Source organism: Dendroctonus ponderosae, unplaced genomic scaffold, assembly GCF_020466585.1.
Source record: "Dendroctonus ponderosae isolate FM_Combo_2020 unplaced genomic scaffold, Dpon_F_20191213v2 Dpon_F_20191213_7, whole genome shotgun sequence".
Taxonomy (NCBI): Eukaryota; Metazoa; Arthropoda; class Insecta; order Coleoptera; family Curculionidae; genus Dendroctonus; species Dendroctonus ponderosae.
In genome coordinates this window covers 5,498,001-5,515,603 of record NW_026018916.1, presented here as the reverse complement: position 1 = coordinate 5,515,603, position 17,603 = coordinate 5,498,001, and the positions used below count along the sequence as shown (strand labels likewise).

The 17,603-nt window shown below is 34.4% G+C and overlaps 1 long non-coding RNA gene across 1 annotated transcript in view; it reads left to right on the top strand.

Moving 5' to 3' along the window:
* The window catches only part of LOC109539683, an 85,003-nt gene that overhangs the window by 44,905 nt on the left and 22,495 nt on the right, over positions 1-17,603 (top strand). Inside the window, exon 3 of the long non-coding RNA XR_002172134.2 lies at positions 8,687-8,742. This is a non-coding gene — a long non-coding RNA (uncharacterized LOC109539683). The remainder of the gene's footprint in view (positions 1-8,686; positions 8,743-17,603) is intronic.

Below are 17,603 nucleotides of genomic sequence, written 5' to 3'. Positions count from 1 at the left end.
GTATGTATATTTCTGACCGTTTCAAGTCTTCCTTTAGAAACCGGTTCCTACTTAATTATGAACCAAATTATGACTATAAAAGGGGATCAATAAATGCTCAGAAATTTGCTGAATGAACTTGGGTTAACTGGAAATGTCCTCTCTATTTGTGTCTCACTTCCTTTCGGATGGAGCACAGAATGTAATTGTTAAAAAAATTGAAACTGAGCTTCATCTGATATCTAATAGAAAAACACATATAATAAATAACCGCATAAAACATTAGGTATTAAAAATTTGTAAATTAAATTGTAGATGAAACATGTAGGTATAAAGATCTCACATCTAGAGAGCATGTGAATGGTTTGATGAATACAAAATACTAGTTCTTGTATTTTTGTTACATTATATAAACAGGGTAATTGTTTTTAAATTTTAAAAAGTAAATTTTAAAAAGTACAGAAATAATCCTTAATAAAAAATTAAATAGTATAAATTCCTCGTTATTTCGGTTAGTTCCTTGGTTATATGTTGTTCGAAATTTCAGGGATTTTCGTCATTAACCTGTGAATTTTACATCGCTTCCTTTACTACGGTCTTTTTGGTTCTTAGAGCATACCCAATTTAAATAAAAAATTCAAGGAATTTACATTGAAGTGCGTAAAGTAGACGAAATTTATAGAGCAACTGTCTATGGATTAATAACTAATTGGCAGTTGAACCCAAAAAATAAAGACTTTAGCAGACAAACACAAGGCATAAAAATAAGGCTGACAAATGGTAGCTTCTAGACTGGCAGCTGCTTTAAGATATTGTGAACACGAGCTCATTATATTTTGGCTGAAGCCTGTGGTTTTATTAGTTACCAATGTGTAAGATGGGGTTTTTACGATATGCTCAAGCAAGTGGTAAATATTTCAAAAGGTGAAACAACTCAATAGGCAGGATCAAAGGATCCGATGATATTGAATGGGAACATGTTTTCGCAATTTATGACAATATACATCATTTACTCATCATCGGCGGCGCCTTGTTGCTGGCGTCTCTAATTCGTTTACATAGTGTATACTGGGAAAACATTACCTAATTCGAAACAATCCCTATATTAATGTATGCTGTATATGCTGTTTTATTAGCTGCAGTTGATCAATTATCCACTAGTTTATTGAGCAGTCAAACTCCAATTCAGGAGAGAACCAGTGTATTTTCCAGATATTTTCAGAACACTCCCAAGGGAGTCCGAAAATTAAAGTGATTACGAATGAGATCGAAGGTATATTCCGAATTAAGAGTTCAACTACAACTAACAAAGACTGCTCTACGATATTCTGAGTTTTATTTCATTTGCTTCTATTCTGTGTCTTCGAGTCTGCAAAATAATTCTCTTGGAGTTTTTGCGAATATTTCCTAATCTTTTTCAAATCTGCTCGTTCCAAAGACTAAAATAGACGAAAACACTTGATTTACCTACATGTGTCGTTTTATTTCAATTTTTACTACAAGCAATACTTTCTCAGTCTAGTCTCAAGTCCTCGATAACAATCTTATCAAAAAACATTAACGAAACAATTAGCGTAGTACACACCAAATGTTTCCAAGTTTTCACATGGGGGTTTTTAAGTTAATTTTTAGCTAAACAGGCATGATTCATGCATGTTTCTAGCATGTTTGGTGTGATTAAATCTGTTTTGGTCTTGGACGACTCTAAATTAAGCTTCATTGTTGTTTAGCTTGCCTTAGCATCTAGAAGTAGGTGATAAAGCGAAAAGTAAATTAAACCGATTACAATATATTTAGTATGTGACAGGAATTTAATAAAGTGAGTGCAACTCAAAGGCTCAGAAAGAGTATTTTATTCTGATTCTTATCTGATTATTCTGAGCTCACATTCTGTGACCTCAGATTGGCGCTTTGGTCGGTCGTGTCATGTCGATTTGGACTGGCTGAGACAGGCAGTTTCTAACTAAATTTCTAAATAAATCGGGTAGCATTGCTTAAAATAGCAATCATCTAATTGAGTCTAATTCCAATGTGATCTTCTATGATTGGCTTGTCGAATAACTTGCAAATTGTTTAAAACCTCCATATATCCCATCAATATTTAACCAGCCCGATAGTATCTGCAAATTGAGATCATCGATTTATACCTGCATAAACTTTTCAACTGATAATAGCAATGCGTTTGTGTTAAACAGCGAATTAACATTCCAGCAATTGGCAAATAAAATTTGAAATTGCTGAGAATGTCGCATTTCAAATAGATCCCACAGTAACAAAGCAATTGGCATAGTTTAAAGTAGAAGTGGCAAACAGGGAAATTTTCCGTGCCAGTTTACGTTATATTCAGTTGTCAATATTAATATTTTATTTATAATTCTTATAAATAAAGCTTAGATAAGTGACGATAATTCGAATGGCAAACACAAAAAGCAGCTGGCTTGAATTCCTCGGGCTGACTTAATTGTCTACTGATTGTTTCCCTCAAGGTTTGTTCTAATGCGACGAGTAAATTTACGATAATTAAACATAAACATGTAGAAAAAAACATTGCTTTTGTTTAATTAATTGCTGTATTAAATGGGGACTTCACTTAATTGCGTTTACATAAATTTTGTGTGTGTGGTTTTTTGCATCTCAAATTCAATACAATGACTTGGGATTGAATAGACGTTGTTCACAAAACGGTTCACAAGTGGTTTGTTTGCTCAAAACAACACTGATGAATCCAGAAATGCACTAAACTTACTTGAAAAAGTTTCGTTGACTGTTTGCTCAGTCATAATTGCGTGATATAATTTTGATTAGAATTAGTGTTAATTCTGTGATTAAATTTTTATTGAAGCCGCTGTTTTGTTTCAACAATCCTGTTGGGCGTCGTACTTCTGAGGATGCACGACCTCGTCCTTCCGAAACGTGAGAAAAACATTATTTTCCCCGACGTTCCAAACGCTCACTACTTTCAACCAATGACCGCGAAAGCCAAATTCTTTTGCCAATTTATACATGTTTGCTTGCATATTGTCAATTAACTGGGAGATTCAACAAAGTTTGTCCAACTCATTACTCTTCCGTGCGCAAAAGACAATAGTTTTAATGTTTTCATCACTGCAGTGAAAATTGAAAATATCAACAACGCCCATAAATGAATTATTAAAGATACGCCTTGATGAAAAGTCTCAACCATTCATTTCCTTATGATCACTATTTCGGTATTATGAGAAACGTGCAAACTGGTAATCAGAATATAATAGATTGTTTCTTAAAGCCGGCAAGTTTATGATTTAATCACATTTGACACGATTTGATTAATCAATATTGTTTTCAAGGCGACACTATTTCACTCCAAATCGTGTTCAATCGGCCAAAATCAGCAACTTCCTATTAATCAATGGCGTTAAGAATTGTCATTGTGAATATTGAGCATAAAAACTGATCTATCTGTATATCACTCACTTAACTAATTCCTAATGAACATGGTAGTTAAGCCGTTTTAGCACCAGATCTTTCCATTATTACCCTATAAAAGTCACCATAATGACCTGCATAACAAACCTAAATAAAATTTATATGTCTCTTGAAAATTGAATTAACAGCTCAAAGCCCACATGTACATGAACGTTATCGCACTTTGTCAATTTTGGTTGGGCTTAATGTCTTTATCCAATATGATTTTTATTTTAATGTGCATTATTTAATTCGTAGTACTAATGACTTTCAGTACAAATCCATCGCAGTGGGATCAGCTATGCGAACGGTCAACTGATCCCTCTTTGAAGTTAACGTGACGATCGGCAGCTGTTGTTTCGGGACTTCAATGAAATGTTTTGTGTTTTCGCTTGTGCTAATTCATAACAGTAAATCTAGTATAAAACGATTGCACCAGTTGGTGACTGAAAGAATCTGCCCATTTTGCATTATACTTTTTTTCCGGCGAATTCTACGTTTGTTTATAATTCAGGTGGAAGTACGAGAATGATGACACGGAGGACTTTGTATAAACACTTGTCGGGTGTACGATTACTGTTGAACGTATTATTTCATTGTAAAATTATTACGGTTAGCATCATCATGTGCTCATATTAGGTGCACCATTTCCAAGTTCTTCTAAACTTGAAAATTCTCGAAACTTCCAAGTCTCAGTTTCAACAGGAAGTACTGATGTTGTGGATAAAATTGCATCAATTCTGAAAATTTTCATGGAACGTGTTTTTCTTCTAAATTTGCCCTAATGGTGTGGCACCGTTTCCAAAGAGCTGTTAATTTAGCCTCAAATTTACCGTTTGTGTGGGTCGTTTTTTAAACCAATTAGAGCAATTCTGTCTAAAGGAGATAAAATCGTTCGTCAGTTGAGAGAATGCAGTTGCAAAAATCAGTTAAAAACTACCTGTTCCTTAAAACCGGTATTTAGTTACAATGATACGTCGATTCTCCAAGCCCCAAGCGCAGCCCTAAAATTAAAAGGGCGATAATGATGACGCTTTTTGCCAAGAGTTTTACGTATGTTGAAAGCTATGGAATGAAATAGAGCTAGTTTTGATGTGCAGCTTTATTTAGATGGATTGTGAATAAGCTGAATTCGTTTCCAAAATATTTATAACCAGTGAGTTTTTCGGGTTAGTGGATTGCTCTGAAGCATTTCTGAGGAGGCAAGCCACTTGTGCCTGCGAAACAGCAGTATTTTCCACGGCGGCTGAAAAGCCCGAAAAACCCGACAGCTTCAAGCATTTTTTACGCTGTATTTAAGTTTAATAATTTCTTGAATATATTAGTGATACATGAATAGAATGTTAGCGCCAGAAAATCGTCAGTGATTCGTCCGATTTGAATAGTACAAAGATTCTTTTAGATTTCCGCTCATTTCATATCCACCCAGGTATACAAATGCCACCTTTCTATGCTGAGCAGCTTTAGTTAACACCCGCCCTAGCTCGGGCGACCAAACAAATCCATGTCCCTTTATTGTGGAGAAATTTATCGATTTGAAATCTATTTCAATACGAAATAATCATAATGACGATAATAGTTCACGTGCCCGGTCGACTTTTGTACAAAATCACAATGGATATTGACTATTTTTCGAATCGGACCACCTTCCGATTTTGATACAGATTCCCGGCTATATGTCATCATCATTTAATCATTTTCCCGGCACCAAAGTCAGATTAATAAATAGGGGTAATTTGGGGCATATGGAACCATTCAATCTGACTATGGGGTGATTCGGATTAATATTTCTGGGGAACTCTGGAGTTGGTTTCATTGGGCGCAATTTCTAAGGTGTTTACTGGATCTGAATATTGATAGCCAGAAATACGTTTTTTTTTTTCAAATAAGCTGAACGAAAGTCTAAACAAACCCAATAGAAACATGAATGAAATAAATAGCACACTAGCTGAAACATTAATTGAAGAAGGACATGAAGTAGCACCGAGAGAGAAAGTTATATTTCAGAAAAGCGAAAAGTTCTAGTACCAGAAATTCCAGCAAACGTGCAGAAATAAATACGATAATCAGAAAAATAACATAAGGGAAGATAGGCGAAAGATACAAGAATGAAAGGTGGAGGAAATAATTGCAAAGTATAAAAATATGAAATGTCTAAAGCCAACACTGGGTCGAGTCAAAATAGATAAAATTAAAGATGAAAATCGAATACGAATTACTAAGAAATATTAAATTATGATCACTCTACATCAATTCTACACAGAAACTCGCAGACGAAACAAAACTAGAACCACCGGAGGATATTCAGAATAAATTGAAAATAAACAATCAAAATGAAAATTCAGGACTACAACCAGAGATTGAAAAAACACTTGAAGAAATTAAAACCCATACCTAAATCACCTGGTAGACTTGGACAGTGGAGATGTTGCTAAGAGTGGAAGGAGACATATTGAAGAAAGTGCTGCCTGATAAAACACCAAGCAAAAAACAATTCTGATAACTGAACCAAAGCTAAGGCAAATGTGAAAACCGCGGTATTAACATCTGCGATGAATACATGAGCCAAGAAGATAAAAAATAAATAAACATACTACTAGAGTTCGAGGAAATTATAGAAGAACTTAACACCGAATGAACAAAAGTAGGTCTAAATATGAACTTTCAAAAAGCAAAAATGAAGAACAGAGAAAACGCTACGCCAGAATAAGGGAAGAAACGATAGAAGAGAGCATTTTCTTGAACCAACTTAAAATTAAATAAAGGTAATCAAACAGCAGAGATAAAATTTGGCAAACTGAGTTATATCTTAAGAACAACACAGAAACATTCACTAGGGCGAACATAGAGAAAATTGCACGAACACAAAGAGCAATGGAGAGATTTGTAAAAATGGAACTCACAGATAAAAAACGGAATTCGTGGATAAGAAACCAATAGCTAGTCTACAATGGACATTTGCAGACCACAATGCCAAACAACAGGAGAATTTGGAACAGGAGCATTGGAGCTACACGAGATGAAGGTTGGGAGGACGATTTGAGAAAACGCGCAGGAATTAAATATGCCAAATATGTCCAAAAATGGACTGATTAAGGGCTTTAGATAGATAAAAGAATAAGTGGACTGTCCTCGAAGTTTTCACATTTCTCTTCTGCTATTATCGAGAAAATATTAGACTTGTAGGCGATTGAAATCGAAAGATGATTAAAATCACATCAACAGTTATCAAATTTGATCTGAATTAATGAAAAAAAATTGCCGAAACCCGTAAAAACTTTGACTTTGATGACATGACTAGAATAGACCAGCAAGCAAAACACACGCGAGTTGAAATCTGAACAACTTATCTTCTTAATGAAGATAGCTTTTAGCACAGTTTTAAAACTTTCTCAGAAAACTAGTTTTAATGGGCAGTTGAGATGACACTGAGGAAACTGCAATAAATCTAGGAATAGTTTTGTTGTCTACCATTTTGCAACAAGTTTATTGCGGGTGGCCAATGAGGGAACTCCTCTCTATTAAATTCAACTGCCACATAAACCAATCAAGCGACCGGGCAAGACAATGATGTTGTCGGTGCATTAATTAGGTAACCACTTGTGGAAAATTGCTTCTGCGAACTACCAGTGGCGGGTTGCGTCGACTGTGAATAATTGATTTAATAAAAGGCCTGTTGGCTTTGTGAGTAATCTACGAACGATTATCCGGATGATCTCAGGCATTCGATTTTTAATTGCAATCTTGCCCGAATATACATTGTAGTATGCTAAAGTGTGCATTCATTTAATCGAACGGTTGAATTCAAATTGAATTGCGTCGATATAAAATGACACAAAATTTACCCGCAGGTTTATGTTGTTTCGGGTTTTTCAGATTTATACTGAAACCAAAGCCGGAAAAAGTATGGACTAGGAAAGGAATGTTGAGCTAGTTTTCCTTTCATATCATTAGAACTTTTATCAATTTAACTCAAGGCTATTTTGGGAGAAAAACAGGATATTAACTATCAAGTCAATGGCGATGATTTATTAATCTGTTTTTGGGGATTTAGTGGATTTACAGTTTCGGAAAGATTTTAATCAGAAGAAAATATATTGATTTAATTATCAATAACATCAGCATCCTCTCATGTGCAACAGCAATTTTAGTACTTAATTTATCATATATGACCCCACGTATCCTCTTTATCAAAGTGATTCAATGTTCATTTCTACCTAATTCGGTTCTTAATAATTTTCAGTTTCAAATTTGGGTTCGCATTAATTTAATTCAATATTCTTTCTGTTCATGATCATTATTTTCAATTTCACTTGATTAAATTGGACATTTTGCTTTGGAAATAATTCTAATCAAAGTCCTGTTTAAAAACGTTCATAATCCGAATTGTTGCTATCAATCGAATCAATTAAGGATAGACTGGGAGTCCATAAGATAGGTAATTTAATCTCAACATTATCTCCCAGCTTTAGGGGCATGTTTTATTAAACGTGAGTTTGAAGTTATCCGTTAGTTAACTGATTATGCAAAATAGGCAAAGTTAGCCAGTATTTGCATTTTCTCGTTTTCATTATCTATTGGTTAACAAGTGTTATTTTGTGTCTAATTAAGCGCGAGGAAATTATTATTGTTCCAAGACGGTTTGGAACTGTTGGTTGGTAGTGCGTTCGCTTTGAAAGTCAGTCGCATCCCATAGTAGGATTTCTAGTCCCCCGTGTAAAAGTAACATGTTAAAGAAACAGAAAAGGTATGCGTAATGTAAACACTCATGGTGGCTGGACAAACACATCGGGCCGGCTAAAAGTGTTTACCGAACAGTCCGCGTTTAGAAGCAACCGAGCAGCGATTCTTAGAAAAGGAAACACAACCATGAAAAGATTCTGTTTGTTTATATACATCCTAGTAAAACTAATGACATGAGACGACTATTTTCTAAAAGGGAATTTTCGGCCTGCAGTTGACAATCGAGTTTAACCGCAGGAATTGGTGTCTAATTATCGTTTCGACCTCACGATCAAAGCTCTCAATGAGAATGTAAATAAATTTGTGATGTTGTTTATGCCAACTGTATTAGTTTCAAGAGTAGGTTAGTGTTTTACTTTGTCTTGGAAAAAGGGGTTTTTAAATTAGAATTGCATCCAAAACATATTGGAATGTTTGAAACTGATAAGAAACTATAATTCGTGGAAATTTTAAAACAGAGTTTTAGATATGGATGATAATAAACTTTTTTGAAAACTCAAACTGAACTTTCTTTTTTCAGCGTCTTGAATTTCCAAGACAACCCACCAGGCAGCTCCAGCATTCTTGTTTAAATCGGTAAGTCGTTAGATCAATTTGGCACAATTGCACATTTTTGTCTCAAATTAATAACATTTTCTTAATGAATGAACTGTTCAACGATTTAAATAGCTATCGGGTGTCACAAAAAAGCAGGTAGTTTCAGTAGCACATATCAAAGTAAATTTGATTGCAATCTGAATTGCGGAATTTTCATTTGATGGAGGAATCAAAGGTTAATAATATTCAAGCCAAATATTAACAAACGATTCCTCGAATAACTGTCAATTTTCGTATCGTTGTGAAGCCATCACTGCCCCGATAATATCGAAAGTAAATACGCGCAACCTTTTTTCACTGTGGGAAAAACCCCATCGTGAAACCAGATAGGATGCTAATTTCTATAACCATTCAACAGCTATGTGCTACGCACAAATACACTCAAATGTGGCGCTTAGGATATGAGAATTAATTTGCCATTGAAAAATACAAAGACAATCTAAAGAAAACTTTTTTTAAGGGGTTAATTTACTTGCTTTTCCATATTTTTCTCTGAAGTTGTATTTATGTTTCTTAATAATTCATTATCATCTATCGACTCTTACACAGTTCAATTTCAACAATTTTTTGTTATTTCTTCAGTCGAAAGTATATTTGCAACTATTCTTGTTAGATTTGCTACTACTAGAAAAAAGTGTCTCTGTTGGAGAACTTTATTTTGCATTCTGTTGAAGTATTTATTTAAGAAACAAAGTTCTGTCAGCATCGTTAGGAATTTTTATTTATGTTTTTAATTCTCGGCACGTCTATTGATCCTCTAGTACTAATTATTAAATGAATAAGAAGTCGCCATTCTACTTCAGTACATTGGCAAATTTCCTCATATTTTCTCCTGCAGTTTAATCGCAATTATCTTAAAAGCCTGTATCTTGGACGTCGAGAAATAACATATTTTCTATGTAAAATTACTAGCAGAAAAGAGATATTTTAGCACTGGTATCGTCGTCGATGGTTGTTCTATTCATTTCTATTCGATGGTCAAAATATTATGCAGGTTTAGATGCTTTTCCATTTTAGTAAACCACTGCATGCAAAATGTCGTAATTTTTATTAGTTTTCTGCAAAGCATAAAATGCAAATGTAACTTCGACCTGAATCTCATCGACCAACCGTTAATTTTATCTCTCAAAGTATGTTGGGTAAAATCGCCATATTTCCCCAAAAATCTTCAACCCCGATATCAAGTTATCTTCACAATCCATTTTAATAGTATCACTAATCTTTAAGTTGAGAATAGTATATGTATTTGTGTTCAGTACTTAGATTACAATTTTATATCATGTACCGCATGAGCTTCACTGGTGATAACACTAGAAAATGTTAAAAACACTGACAAGTTAAAGTATCAGTGTCAGCGCAAGCTAATTGAAATCTTGTAAACAGCTAAAAAATTCCTCTGCCATTTGTTTTAGGGTCAAAACACGAGTATGAGTGACTTTAATAACATTTTAAACATTGTGTGCAGACAGTTATCAAAATTACTGAAATAACTCCCTTAGAGAGTGAATGACCAGGCAAAATATTGGAATTTATTTCACATCATCACATCCAAAGAGTCAACAAGTGATATCGATATGGAATCACAACTGTGATTGGTACTTGATTTTAAGATTGTTTATTTATTAAAAGTTCCATAAGAGTTGGAAATGGGTAGATTAATAAAAATTGTCGAGTTTATTCTAAATTGGTTCATATTGGTTAAACCAAAAAAGTTTTTTAAACTGGGAAAAAGGAATCTAAACGATTTGTAAATGAGATTTAAGAATATCTGCACAAGCAGAAGTTCATTGAATTTTTACCCGATAACAATCCCTGAAATGTTTAAGTAAATCTTGTTAATTACATTCGTTATTAAAATGGAATGTAAAGCTTCAAGTAATCTTGCACTTGTTCAAAATATGTTTATTTGCACTAATGTCAGCATTTCCTTATAACTTAATTATTAACTAGCAGATGCTGAACATTACTGTTGCCGGGAAATCACTACAAACTAATTAATGAATTGACTTTAGTCAATAATAGCGTTTCATTGCGAATAAAGGACTGCGGCTAACAAGCAAACACAGTGAAAGACCGATTGGACAAAAAGAAAATTTTGTCACATAAAATGGCGCTAAGAATATATTTTTCTGGAAAAATTCTTGCTTCACATTATGCACTTAATTACACAGCGTAAAATTTATCAGGCTTTAATCTGTTCAAATCGTGTTGTTATTTCACAATATTCTCCACGTTTCGTCTAGGAAATAATGTAATTTCATAAAAGACATCCGCGTCAAGATAACGAACTCTTTCGGAAAATATGTTTAATCTCTTAATCCTCCCCGAACATCGCAGGATTATAATCAGTTACGATAAAACATAGTTTTTCCACATTCTCGATTTTAATACGCAGTTGATCAAAGCATGAGCCTAATTATTTTTCGACTGGAAATGTGCAAGTATTTTCAGTGCGTGGTAGATGATACAGTGATTTCCAGTGGGGAAAATTGTTATCCAATTATACGATTGTTTTTGGAACCGCCAATATAATATTCAACATTTTAAGTACCCGAAGTCATAAAATTGCCGGTTATATTACACGGTGTTGGGTATCGAACAATTATTGATAGGTAGATAAATAGGAAAAATGCAGTATCATTTTTCCAATTAGGCTGTGAAATGTTTGGCAACAGAGGCCATAAATTTTCGTTAGACATGCATATAAAACGACCGCTAATAATTTCTAATTGTTAATAGTAATAAGAACCCAGATGAGATTGATTTGTAAATTACCGAAGAGTTATGAAAATTATTTATTGCTTAGACCGATGAGTAATATTCTTCGGAACGTTTTAACTTCAAATTCCCCCCCAGTGCTGCTAAGCACTTTTCAATTCTTATAATTTTATTTATGTGATTTATGTGTGTTTTGTCGAATTTGCCGTTCATTTTTCAACGAAACGGATTGAGACGGGAATTTTTATATATTAACATCACTGCCTGAATTAGTAAGTCGCTAATTGTAAAAGATTTTTTGGAAAAAATTGCTGTGGATATACCCAAGATAATATTCAATAAATATGACCTGGCGCCAATGTTTTATATCATCGAATATTTCAACACTACAATGACAATTCTATATGGAACCAGGAATAACCAGCTTCCAAGTAATCTCGATTGTTCGCTAGTGAGATATATGATGTATTTTTATACATACTTACGCTAAACAATCCATTGAACCAAATAGTATAGATAGTAACTTTTTCGATCTTGATTGCCAAATAATTGAGAAGCTCAAAGAACTTTCTACTGTGGAACATTTCAGGGGTTTGCAAGTTTTTATCAACGGCGTTTATGAAAAATTAGCTTCATTTCGCATTTAAAATGTGATCAAACGTGCCGGGTGCTGATTAAAGTTAGTTTTCGTTTTAGCAGCGGATTGATCTAAAAAAAGGCGCCGTCTTTATTTCTTTTTATTGTTGAATGTATGGAATTTAATTTCTGTAATGGACAATGTGGAAAAATAATTTTTAAAACTTGGTTTTAATTGAAAAATGTTTTATTTAATTTTCAACTTATTGGTTTGAAAATTAGCCTTTAAGCTCAAGTGATTCTCGACACGAAAAAACGAGATCTTTTTTGGGCGGATGGTCGTATTTTGCCAAAAATCGCGTAAATCTAAAACATATGTTGACATAGCCGTGTAGGAGTTAAGGTGCTCGCTCAATTTGTTCCTGAGATATGAGGAAAAAGGTGGCGTTGCCTTGTACTTAAATTTGTAGTTTTCTAATTTTGATTCTGTGTGAAAACAGCCAGTATTTCCTTCACAATGGATATTTAGTCCTCTATGCAGTAATAGGCATACAAGAGATATGACCATGATATGATGATTTAAGACTACTGTATGACCAAAAACTGTATCAGTTTAAAAATACTGTATCGACGCTATTTTTTAAATTTTAGATGAGCTGTGATTTTACTATTAAAAACAAAAACAACCTAAAATTCACCCGTCGTATTTATATAGATCCTTGAAAGTTGGATTCAAGCGCTTTCAAAATTAAAATCAGGATCATTGAATAGGTTTTATCGGAATATTCCTATCCAGATAAATCTGCCAATAATCGAGAATCCTTGTGCATGTACGTAGAATAATGACTGACCAATTTTGGATTAATCTGAATTCGCATGTGTGCTTGAATGTTTGTAGTTGAATACATTTTGAAACGTTTTTAATGCCAATACAATGAAAAGCCAAGTGAAGAACGTGATTAAAATAAATCAAAAAGTCGCTTATGGAATAAACGCATCGGGGCCGTTTGATCGAAAGTGGTTCTGTAAATAATGGTTTGTAGTTGACGCCTACCGCTTCGCGAAGGTTCCTCCTTCCATATTTGGTTCCAGAATTAGAGCTTTCAATTGCAGCAAGGTGTGAGGGTGCATAAATCAATGGGTTGTGCAGTTTTTGCATTCTAAAGTTGATAACACTTTATTTTCTTATTGTTTACAAAGTAATTTGAAAATTATCTAAATATCAATTTTATTAGCTTATGGATATTTTTTTGTGTTGGAAGAGTGTTAAAATATTTTTCATGAATATGTTTATAGTGAGATAATTTTTTTTAAACCCGAATTAAATCTGGTTTTAGCATGGTGTTAAAAATCCGCTTCATTTGACAAAGTTTGATTCGATCATCACATCACATTTCATATCTTAGAAGTGCTGGCCTAAATACAACTGGAAATCTCAGTTCCAATGGTAGTTTGCTATCATTTATCTTAAAATTTTGGTGCTCCATGCTAAAACTATTGCAAATTAAAATTCTTCCACCTTCTAAACGCTACGGGTGTTTTACACGCACACATTCGAGAATCGGTTAGTAGGGCGTTAATTAATTTTTGATTTACAGTTTTTTATGTCCGATAATACGTCACAGATATAGCTCAATTCGATTAGTTTATTTGGAACTTTTAATCGAGCAGCGATTTCCTGAACTCGGTTTATCTTTAATTGGATCGCGAGGGCTGGCCAGAGCATATTTGTTTTAACATTGATTTCGCTTTAATCCCGCATCTGCAAACTGCAATAAACCTACCGGAAAATCCAGGTTCTTTAAAACCACTCCAATAGTGGCGCTATACTGTTGAATAGTTCCTTTCTTTATTTTCTCCTGTCTCATCAGTCAAGGAAAAAATAATTATCGCCCTCGTTTCAAAAATAAAGCAAAACGTGACCTCTGCGCTCTTTGATTTAATTTAAGCTCTATAATTTCCCGTTGATTGGCCCATGTAAAAGGCCATCATTAAAGGCAAATTACTCCTTGTTCAGCCCATCGCAACGATGAAAAATGTTAGAATTTGTTGGTAAACGTGCCATTTAGGCCTGATTGATATTTTACGATGTGGTTTTATTATTAATCTTTTTGGACCGCCTGGAAGGTACGAGTTGCACTCAACAAACAATTGCGAAGTAACGTTGAGAGCGAAAGAATACTCCCGCGTTCCATTAAGCATTATTAATTAAGCGATTTGTGCCTGTGTAAGTTTGCATCAATTTTTCGACTCAATCATCTTTCCACTTTATCTAGAAACTCTACTTGCATGGTGGCATTTTCCACATCACAATTTATCCAAGTGTTGTCGTCCTATGCCCCATCCAGTTTATTTATCGATTTGTTTTAATAATACATTCGATCGAAACGAAATACCTGGATTCATTAGCAAGCTATGCGGCCAAGACGAAGAATGATAAAGTGTGAAAAGGTTTGTTTGTAAAGCCGTTAGCGTTTCGAAAGTTGGGACGTGTGTTTTATCGGCGTTTCCCAACAGGTTTGGTTTATCTTGGACGTTATTGCTCACTCACTACTAAATAGGTTATCTGGAAAACTAGGCTTGGATTGCGAAAGTGGCTTGTGAAATTACGGCCAGTTATTTCAATGATTCGTCCATATGGAAAGTGATCTCATTTGCTATAGATGATGAGGAAAATTGCTTAATTTCCGGAAAGTCTACAGAATGGCCCAAAAGTAATGCTATAAAAGACAATAGTGGATTCATTGGGTGAAAGTTTGATAATTTGGTTTAACTTGCTTAAGAGCAATAGTTGTTGGTTGTGGATTATCAAAGCGTTAAAACATGTTTAATTAAAGTGGTGTTGCTGTTTGAGCAAATATTTAAACGAAATTTGGTGTGCAGAAATTTTTGAACATAAGAAAACTAAATCCATCAAGAATCTCTCAAGATATCAGTGCAAGAAAATCGCCGCTACTTTTTGCTCGCTTGTTAGGTATATCGGCTTTTCAAACATCTAAGTCTATTCTCCTGTCGATTTTCCACAAAAAGATCGCTTAGCCCGTATCTCACCCAACTGTCGTTTTTGCGATATTTGCGATCGTATTCCAACTAAGTAAATGTTGCAATTCTGTTTCCTTTCTGTATAAACTGTCGAGGCATAAAACTGTAATCAAATCGTGATTTTAAAGAAACAATCTTTCTCTGCACCAATTTTTAATTGACTCGAGCCACAAGCGGCGGCATCATATACAGTGCATGCACTGAATGTGACACCTTTAACTGGCGTTTTATGGGAGTTAAGGCCTTTTTAGTCACATCAACCCAGAAAACTGTAATTAAATACTGCCAATCAAAATCGTGCTTTTAATCAGGCGGTGTTTTATACGCTTGTCAGAATACGGCACAATGTTTATTGGAACATTATTAAATATGAGAGCATGATATTTCTGAAAAGTGAACTAGAAATAATTAGGTGAAGGTAGAAAATAGAATAAAAACACCCCAGACAAAAACAGCACAAAAAATCTTAATTTAACACCGTCGATAGCTGAAGAATAAAAATAAATCTCAAACAAGACCATTACATAAATAAAATGAGCATATAACTAGGCCATAATTCCAGGTCCGCCTCATTTCACAGCTATTCCCTAATCTCAGTGTATCAATAACAGCTATTTACTTGTCGGAACCAATAGGCCGCTTAGGTACCCATAATCTCGACATTTTCACACCTTAACAATGAAGGTGACAAGGTTTATTTTGGGTGGGTACTTACTTCTTCAGTTAATTTTTGTGACGGCACATCCGGTCTCAAGACACCACAAAAGGAAACGAAGTATACGCACAGGTACGCATTCTATTCGTTAATATCGCTTTGTGAGGTGGCGAATTCTCTATTCAAGCTGGGAGATGAAAGAGGATGGATGTGCAAACTTAATCGATATAGACCTGTTTAAAGAAATATGCATGCATGCATTTTTGGTTTGAACACCTGCTTTTGGGTTTCCGGCAAATGTTTAGAATTGACTTTTAGATAATTTGTTTGATCTGTTATCTTAACTGAATTATTCCTTACCAGAAAATCTACTTTGAATACTCTGCTGTTATTTAAGGGGCAAGACCGACGCAAACATATACTTTGCCAATTCATATTTGTCGTTTATACCAAACTCGTCAACTTAGAGCAATTCGAATGTGTGTACGTTCATTCGATTCGTCATATATTTAACGGTATAAAGCGGGCAAGACATCTAATATTGTGGCAAAATATAAATCTGTATTCGAAAATTTACTGCTCAAATTATCCTGCAAACGCATTGAAATACTAGCAAGAAATTTATCGTGGCTCATTACTGGCTTTATGCAATTACATAGAAGCATACGTGACTGAATGCGCTGAAAGAGTTGCCTTTGTCCGATTGTGCGAACAGAAAAAAGTCCACCTGTATGTGTAGGAAGTTGGTACTGACGGTACTGTGTACATATACATATATATATAATTGCATGACATTCGGGCCCAAGACATAAATATGACCAGACTGCATGGTCAGCTGAATAGGCGACGAGGCGAAAGGTGTCGTGTAACCTAATTAGTTTTGCGGATTAAGAATTTTGTGTAAAATATCTCTTTGTTGCTACTTTACTTGCCCGAATAACCGAATGGATAAATTTGAAAAATTGAACCTAGTCATATTTTCTATCTCTTCTTCCATGCATTGACTATCTAACAGTGGATGTTTTGTCTAGTAATAATTCGATTATGGAACGAATCCAAATGGTTTAATTAACTTTTTAATTCGGTTTCATTCTGTGCGAGTTGAACGCAATTCTCAGGGTGCTCCAGACTGTTAAAATTTCAAGTCGATTCTTACATTAAATTGATCGTTGCGGATTTTTTAAAAAAAGCCATGCAGTTGCGTGGAAACATTTTCGGTCCATAATCTTCAAAGTTGGCAACTCTTTGAAGCCTGTGGGATTTGCGTGAATTTCTCAGAATAAACGGTTTTCTTCAGGGTACTTGCTCGGGATTGAACTTTGCGATTTTTCAAAGAAATCCATGCAGTTGCGATTTGATTGAAATTCACGGGGTTTTCAGATTGGACAGTTTTCTCTAGACTGTGAAAATTTCAAGTTGATGCCCATTCTAATTTACAAGCTACGAATTTTCAAGGGAATGAATTTTGCATCAACCTTTTCCACGTTGTTAAGAATTAGGATTATGCGCCATTTCAACGAAAATCTTAGCATTTTCAGATTTCTGCTATAGATTGTAAATTGTTCAAATTCATAGTTGTTCTGCACTGATATTGTAATTTTTTTTGGTAGTATGAACATGGAAATTGCTGCTCAGTTTTTTGCAAAATACAGGGTTATTCCACAGACGTCTGTCGGGTGCACATTTTAAAAATATTTTTGTAATACATGGTGTCCGAAAAACCCTAAAGGTATCAAAGTTGTGTTTTTCTAAATGAAATACCCTACATACTATTGCATTTTTTGATTCTCTGAGCAAAATAAGTGTTTGTTTTAATAAGACTTATAATGTCTAAATCTGAAGGTTTTTT